This window comes from Gorilla gorilla, chromosome 23 (genome assembly GCF_029281585.2).
Source record: "Gorilla gorilla gorilla isolate KB3781 chromosome 23, NHGRI_mGorGor1-v2.1_pri, whole genome shotgun sequence".
In the NCBI taxonomy this organism is placed as follows: domain Eukaryota; kingdom Metazoa; phylum Chordata; class Mammalia; order Primates; family Hominidae; genus Gorilla; species Gorilla gorilla.
The window spans coordinates 16,092,607-16,099,543 of NC_086018.1; the positions used below are offsets into that span (position 1 = coordinate 16,092,607).

General features: G+C 45.9%; 1 long non-coding RNA gene across 1 annotated transcript; it reads left to right on the plus strand.

Moving 5' to 3' along the window:
- The first annotated feature begins 1,499 nt into the window (after window positions 1-1,499).
- LOC129529557 (uncharacterized) lies at window positions 1,500-5,409 on the plus strand. The gene is made up of 5 exons (XR_008675104.2): window positions 1,500-1,546; window positions 1,717-1,834; window positions 2,100-2,155; window positions 2,238-2,353; window positions 3,844-5,409. It is a non-coding gene; the product is annotated as an uncharacterized lncRNA (long non-coding RNA).
- The last annotated feature ends 1,528 nt before the right edge of the window (window positions 5,410-6,937 follow it).

Here is a 6,937-nt window from a genome sequence, read left to right on the forward strand (position 1 = left end):
GCTCTCCTTTCTCAGGAGGACATCTGAAACCAGGAAAGCTGTACACAGTGAGATGCGAGGGTGCTATTAGGAGACTTGTCTTCTATTTTCAGCTCTCCATGAGCTAGTTTTGAGCAAGGCCTCACTCTTTTCATGGCTCAGTCTCCCAACCTGTAAAATGGGCATAATTCTCTCTCTCTTTTCCTGGCTGCCCGATTGTTTGTTGGGTGGAGTAATTAGGCAGCACCCATTCAGTGCTTTGAGTTCATTCTAGAAAAGAGTGCTTTATAAATAACACTTGTTATCTCTAAAGGGGAAAATATTAATGGCCTAGATACCTCCATAAACCGACACTTTGCCTATACGTCAAAAAGATGCTGTGGAATTCCTTGTACGTGCCTTCCACTCACCCTGGGTTTAAATGGTTTCCCTGCATCTCATTCTATTTTGTATCATCTCTAGTTTCATATCATCAAGAATAAACAGTCTCCCTCCTTCCTCTCTGAAAAAATAAAAAAAGAATAAGACAGACCAGCTCTGCCCTATGCCAAACACACAAGAACGTTGTGAAGAAGAAACCACCTAGACCAGACTGGAGCTCTGAGAACTTTATCTCCTTCTTCCCAACTAGTGCATGAGAGCTCAGTCTCCACGCAAGAGGCTGACCTTTGTTCCCATAGAAAAAGGAACACGGATTTCATTGCAGCAGGAAGGATTTTTGAAAGATCTTAATAAGGACTCCCCTTTCTGGAGACTTGAGAGAAGAGTTTTGACACCCAGCACCTTCTCTTTGAGGAGAGAGTCTGGTACAGTGCAGTGGAAACAGCAGCAGAGGTGGAATCAAACTGGTTAGGATCCCAGCTCTGAGACTCAGGCAAACATGTAACCTCTCCGGCCTTAGTTTATTCAGCTATAAAATTGAGATAATAATATAATCTAGAGGTTTTTTTATAAAGTACTGCACAAAGATCAGTCGTTGTAAGAGGCAGTATGATGCAGTGGTTAATAACAAGGAATTTTAAAGTCAGAGACACCTGGATTACAATTCCACCTGGATTAGCTGTGGAAATGTGATCAAACTACTCAGCCTCTCTAAGCCATAGTTCTATGATGTTTAACATGGGGATAATGAGCATTAAATGAAGCAATGCATCAATGCATGTAATGGACCTAGCATGGAGCCTGGCACACACTAATTTCTCCATAAATATCATTATGACTATTATCATTGTCACTGCAATCATTTTTACGTATCTTATGCTTGATCATCTCACTTCATGATAATCAAATCAAATAATGTGAAAGTGCTTTTTAAGTTGTAAAGTACCACACAAATGTGAAGGATGATGAGAATGAAGCATACAAAGAAGGGAGCTGGGCACCCCAGAGTTCTCCTTGCAGCTTCAGGACTATATGGGATCAAGGACGTATACTTGCTTTTTAGCTACAGAGAACTGTAAACAGCTAAGTCATTATTAGTAACAGCGGGATTGTTTGATTTCTTGTTTTAGGTAGTAATTCCAATATCCAATTGAAGAATAGAAAGGACTCCCCTGACACACCGTGGGTAAGTCAGGGTGCAGAGTGGCATAACTTTGTGTAGCTACGCATGCTCATTGTGTGTGCTTGTGGAGGGATGTGCAGCACAGTGCTAAAAGTTCTTATTAGGAGTGGTGGGATTTCAGATGATTCTCATTCTCTTTGTACTTTTGTGTCTTTGAATTATTTTTACTTTAGGTATGTATCATTTAAGCAAAAACAAAAGACAAAAGACAGTGGATACTGAACAACCAGATTCCCGTTTGTAAAACCTTGGATCCATAGTTTCCTCTAATCCCACGGAAGGTTTTCTCAGGTATGGAAAATGGAGTTTCTGAAAACCAGGAGCAGCTGGTGAAAATCATAATGACAAATGCCTGTGACAGGAAGTCAGAGGGGAAGGAGTCCCTTCAAGATGGCCCTGGGAAGGGAAGAAGAGAGATGCCTTTTCATCTCTGTTTATTTCATAGGCTATAATAACATGGTGGTTTCAATCATAGGCTGTGTACACATGAGTTTCCTTGTTTGCTATGGTAACATGTGATTCCTGTTTTTCCACCTCTGTTTTTCTGATCCCTTAGACTCTGGCTGTCAGAGAGGAGAACTATGAACTCACCTACTCATTCATGCTGCCCAGGTAATCACCTGTCATGAGCGATTAGGGGAAGGGTGTGTGGAGTCTACCTGTAATATATTTCCACTGTCCCGCTACATTTCAGAACCAGATGCACAAAGAACAAACAAGTTTCCCAGCAGGACTCAAAATAGAAGGGATGGTGACTGCATGCCTTACCATTCGGGATCCTCTTCTTCCCGGAGAACTCCGCGCAGGCAGGTCTGTACCTGCTTAGAGGCAGCATGTCTGTTGAGCAGCCCATCCTCAGTGAGGGAGGATAAGAGACTGGGGCTGGGGGGATGGGCAGAATCTTTGCTGTTGCCACAAACTGAGAGTGTCCCCAGAAAACTGAATGTGTCTGGACTTCGCCATCAAAACCCATGTTAGTGTGGCGAAAGAACAAGGTAGGCTGCCACATCCAGCCTGGCACACTGTAAAACTGCACACCTCCAGGGGGCGCCACCCCCCCCCACACACACACACGATGTGCGATATGATTAACACCTCCAAGAGTTGTGCCCTGTGAATCCCAGGAAGGGTCATTCTTTTTTCTTTCTTTCTTTCTTTTTTTTTTTTTTGAAACAGAGTCTTGCTCTGCTGCGCAGGCTGGAGTGCAATGGTGCAATCTCAGCTCACTGCAACCTCCGCCTCCTGGGTTCAAGTGATTCTCCTGCCTCAGTCTCCTGAGTAGCTGGGATTGTAGGCACCCACCAACATGCCCAGCTAACTTTTATATTTTTAGTAGAGACAGGGTTTCACCAGGTTGGCCAGGCTTTTCTCGAACTCCTGACCTCAGGTGATCCACCCACCTCAGCCTCCCAAAGTGCTGGGATTATAGGGATGAGCCACCACACCTAGCTGGAAGGGTCATTTTTCCTGAACATCCTAACTTGCAGAGAAAGGTCTTTACAAAACCAAGTAGACTGGAGCTTGGCTGAGTAGCCCTTAACTTTTGAAGTGAACTGAAATGTCATTGATTAAAAATATACACAGACACCTGTTTTCCTCACTTCACCAACTTTTAAGTGTTGCATCTGGTGTCCTTCTTACTCTACTCCGGAAACAGCTGCCGAGTGGGGCCTCAGTTTCTCCTTGACTGTAGTATAAAGCTCCTTCCAACTCTAAAATTCTGTGGCTCAGAGTGACTGAGTTTATTAGATTATTTCTAGGAAACAAGGAAAAGAACTCTAGTTGCAAATTGCTCATAGACAAGAAGTCAGGCTGGGCAGATCAATATCTGGAAACACCTGCCAGTGTCTGTCTTTTTGCAGGCCTGGGCCAGGGCACGGACCTTCTCAGCTTCCAACCTTTTCACACAGTGCTTACCAGCAAGGGTGCCTGAAAGTCAAGGCCATATGACACTGAAGAGCACAAGGGAGGTGGGGTCCCTCTGCAGCATTACATGCTATTATTTCACACCAAGCTAGATGGCACCAGGATCCCAGAATGAGTGGGACCCTGTCCCTGCCCATAGGAGAACACAGTACAGTAGGGGAATGACACAAATAACTACAAGGAACTGTGGAAACTTGGAAGGACCCACAGGTGAGGCATCAAGAAAGCAAAGCATGATTGGGAAAGAGTGATTTGCCTGAATCAGGTAGGATCAGGAAAGACTCTGGGAGGAGAGAGCATCTTTATACCCTTCCACAATAGAGCCAGGGCTGAATTATCCCCAGTGCACACCCATTACTGGTTTCGTTTTTCAGGCTTGGAGAGGGAATGAATTGATCTGGCATCGTGAAGATTTGCTCAGCCTTCCCTGAGTGCATCTTCTGACTCCTGGGGTAGGTAAGAAATGGAGGGGCTCCTGGAGTCACCTTCAAGGCAGATGAAGAGGAGCTATGGAGGCCCTTTGAAGCATGGCCCCTGGGCATGGGATCTGGTGAGAAACCTCCTTCCCAGCTTTGCCACTGAAACCATGGATTTTAAACTTCGGCAGGGTTTCCAAGCTTTCATTTCCCATCTATCAATAGGGATAATAATAATAATATGCCTGTATGACCTTGTTCACAGGTTTGCTGTCAAGGTCAAATAAGACAAGCAAAAGTACCTTGTAGATCCAGTATTATACTAGTTAAGAAGAAAGACTGGAGCCCAGTGGTCCGGATTAAGTCCCCACACCTCCCCCAGCTTCACTATGTACTTGTTGGGTGACCTTGGACAAGTTATTTAACCTCCCTATAACCAGTTTCTTCCTTTACAAAATAAGAATGAGACTAGGACTTTCATCATATGGTTATGAGGATTCAAATGAGTTAAATGTAAAGCACTCAGGCCAGGCGTGGTGGCTCACACCTGTAATCCCAGCACTTTGGGAGGCTGAGGCAGCAAGATTGCTTGAGCCCAGGAGTTCAAGACAAGCTGGTCAACATAGTGAGACCCCATCTCTACAAAAAATTTAAAAATTATCCAGGCGTGGTGGCATATGCCTGTAGTCCCAGCTACTCAGAGGCTGAGTTACAAGGATTGCTTGAGCCCGGGAGGTTGAGGCTGCAGTGAGCTGTGATGGCACCAGTGCACTCCAGCCTGAGCAACACAGAGAGACCCTGTCTTAAATAAATAAATAAATAAATAAATAAATAAAGCACTCAGAAAAGCACCTAGTGCATAGTTAATATCATACCATATAAATTGAGCCATCACTATTATTTTTGTAAAGTACTATACAGGATGGTTATGATGGTCACTTCTTAGATACAGAAGCAGAGTTCTGCTGTGTCTACAAGGAGAGGAACACTATAGGAAGCATTGAGTTCTGCCCTGAACTCCTAGTCCAGGCTTTAAAAAAGAGCCATAAAAATGCCATCCCACTGATAAGCGTCTGGAGCAAGGGAGGCGTGCCTTGACCATCCTGGAAAAACATTATCTCCACCCTACCTATACTTATCTCCTTGGCTCGCTTCTGGCCAAAGGTCCACACTTGGTCTGAACCTATTGCATGCAGAGCTTTGCCACAGATGTCCCTGTACTGAGGGGCTCTGGCTGGTTGGGATGTTCGAAGGGACAGCTGTGGATGCTGTTTATTGGCCTGAAATGTGGAACCAGTGTGGAGAAGGCAAGACAGGCTAGGTTGACATCAGATGTAGGCTTTTCATTTTTATTTTTTGAGAAAGGGTCTTGCCCTGTCACCCAGGCTTGAAGGATTGAGTGCAGTGGTGCATCATAGTTTACTGCAGCCTTGAACTCCTGGGCTCAAGCGATCCTCCTGCCTTAGCCTCTCAAGTAGCTGGGACTATAGGCACGTGCCACCATGACCAGCTAATTAGAAAACATTTTTCAATAGAGATGGGGTCTTGCTATGCTGCCCAGGTTGGTCTCAAAGTCCTGGGCTCAAGTGATCCTCCTGCCTTGGCCTCCCAAAGTGCTAGGATTACAGGCATGAGTCACTGTGCCCAGCCAGATGTGGGCATTTTTGATTTTTGCATGGAAGAGTCAATAATTGGATTCCAGGGCTGGGCACGGTGGCTCACACCTGTAGTCCCAGCACTTTGGGAGGCTGAGGCAGGTGGATGGCTTGAGGTCAGGAGTTTGAGACCAGCCTGGAGAACATGGAGAAACCCCGTCTCTACTAAGAATACAAAAATGAGCCGGGCATGGTGGCATGCAACTGTATTCCCAGCTACTCGGGTGGCTGAGGCAGGAGAATCACTTGAGCCCAGGAGGCAGAGGCTGTGAGTGAGCCGAGATCGCACCACTGCACTCCAGCCTGGGTGACAAAGCGAGACCCTGTCTCAAAAAAAAAAAAAAAAAAAAAAAAAAAGAATTGGATTCTAGGTCAGAAAGTAATATTACAGAACTTTGGAGTGCTATGAGATTCTTTCTTCTTCTTTTTTTTAAATTGAGGCAGAGTCTTGGTCTGTTGCCCAGGGTGGAGTGCAGTGGCCCAATCTTGGCTCACTGCAACTGCGGAGGCCTCCCAGATTCAAGACATTCTCATGCCTCAGCCTCCTGAACAGCTGGGACTACAGGTGCACACCACCATGCCTGCCTAACTTTTGTACTTTTAGTATAGATGGTTTTTCACCATGTTGGCCAAGCTAGTCTTGAACTCCTGGCCTCAAGTGATCTGCCCACCTCAGCCCCCTAAAGTGCTGGAATTACAGGCATGAGCCACCGCGCTGGGCTGAGATTCTTTCTTCTTTCTTGCCTTACATCAGCCTGAACGAGTCCAGTGATTGACAAGTGTTCAATGGGCTGTCACATGGTTTCTCCTGCTCTTCACAGCCACCCTATGCAGCAGGTGTTAGTATTAGTGTCCTCAGATGAGACGACTGAGGCACAAAGAAGTATGGTGACTTTCTAGAGGTCACCTGGCTTTGTCACTGAAGGAACCAGGATTCTTTTTTATTTTTTTAAAATTTTTATTTATTTTATTTGAGGCAAAGTCTCACTCTGTCGCCCAGGCTGGAGTGTAGTGGTGTATCTCAGCTTACTGCAGCCTCGACCTCCTGGGCTCAACCCATCCTCTCACCTCAGCCTTCCGCGCAGCTGAGACTATAGGCGTGCTCCACCACGCCTGGCTAATTTTTGTAGAGACAGGGTTTCACCATGTTGCCCAGGCTGGTCTTGAATGCCTGAGCTGAAGCAATCCTCCTGCCTTGGCCTCCCAAAGTGCTGGGATTACAGGCATGAACCACTGTGCCCCACCTGAAGGAACCAGGATTCTAGCCATGCCTCTCATCTCCAGTCCAGTGTGCTTTCTGCTACAAAAACAACAACTCATCCCCTGCTGCAGCAGGCTGAGCAAATCTGCCTCCTCAGGTAAGGAGCCACACTGAGCCCTCTGCCAAATGGAAGGAA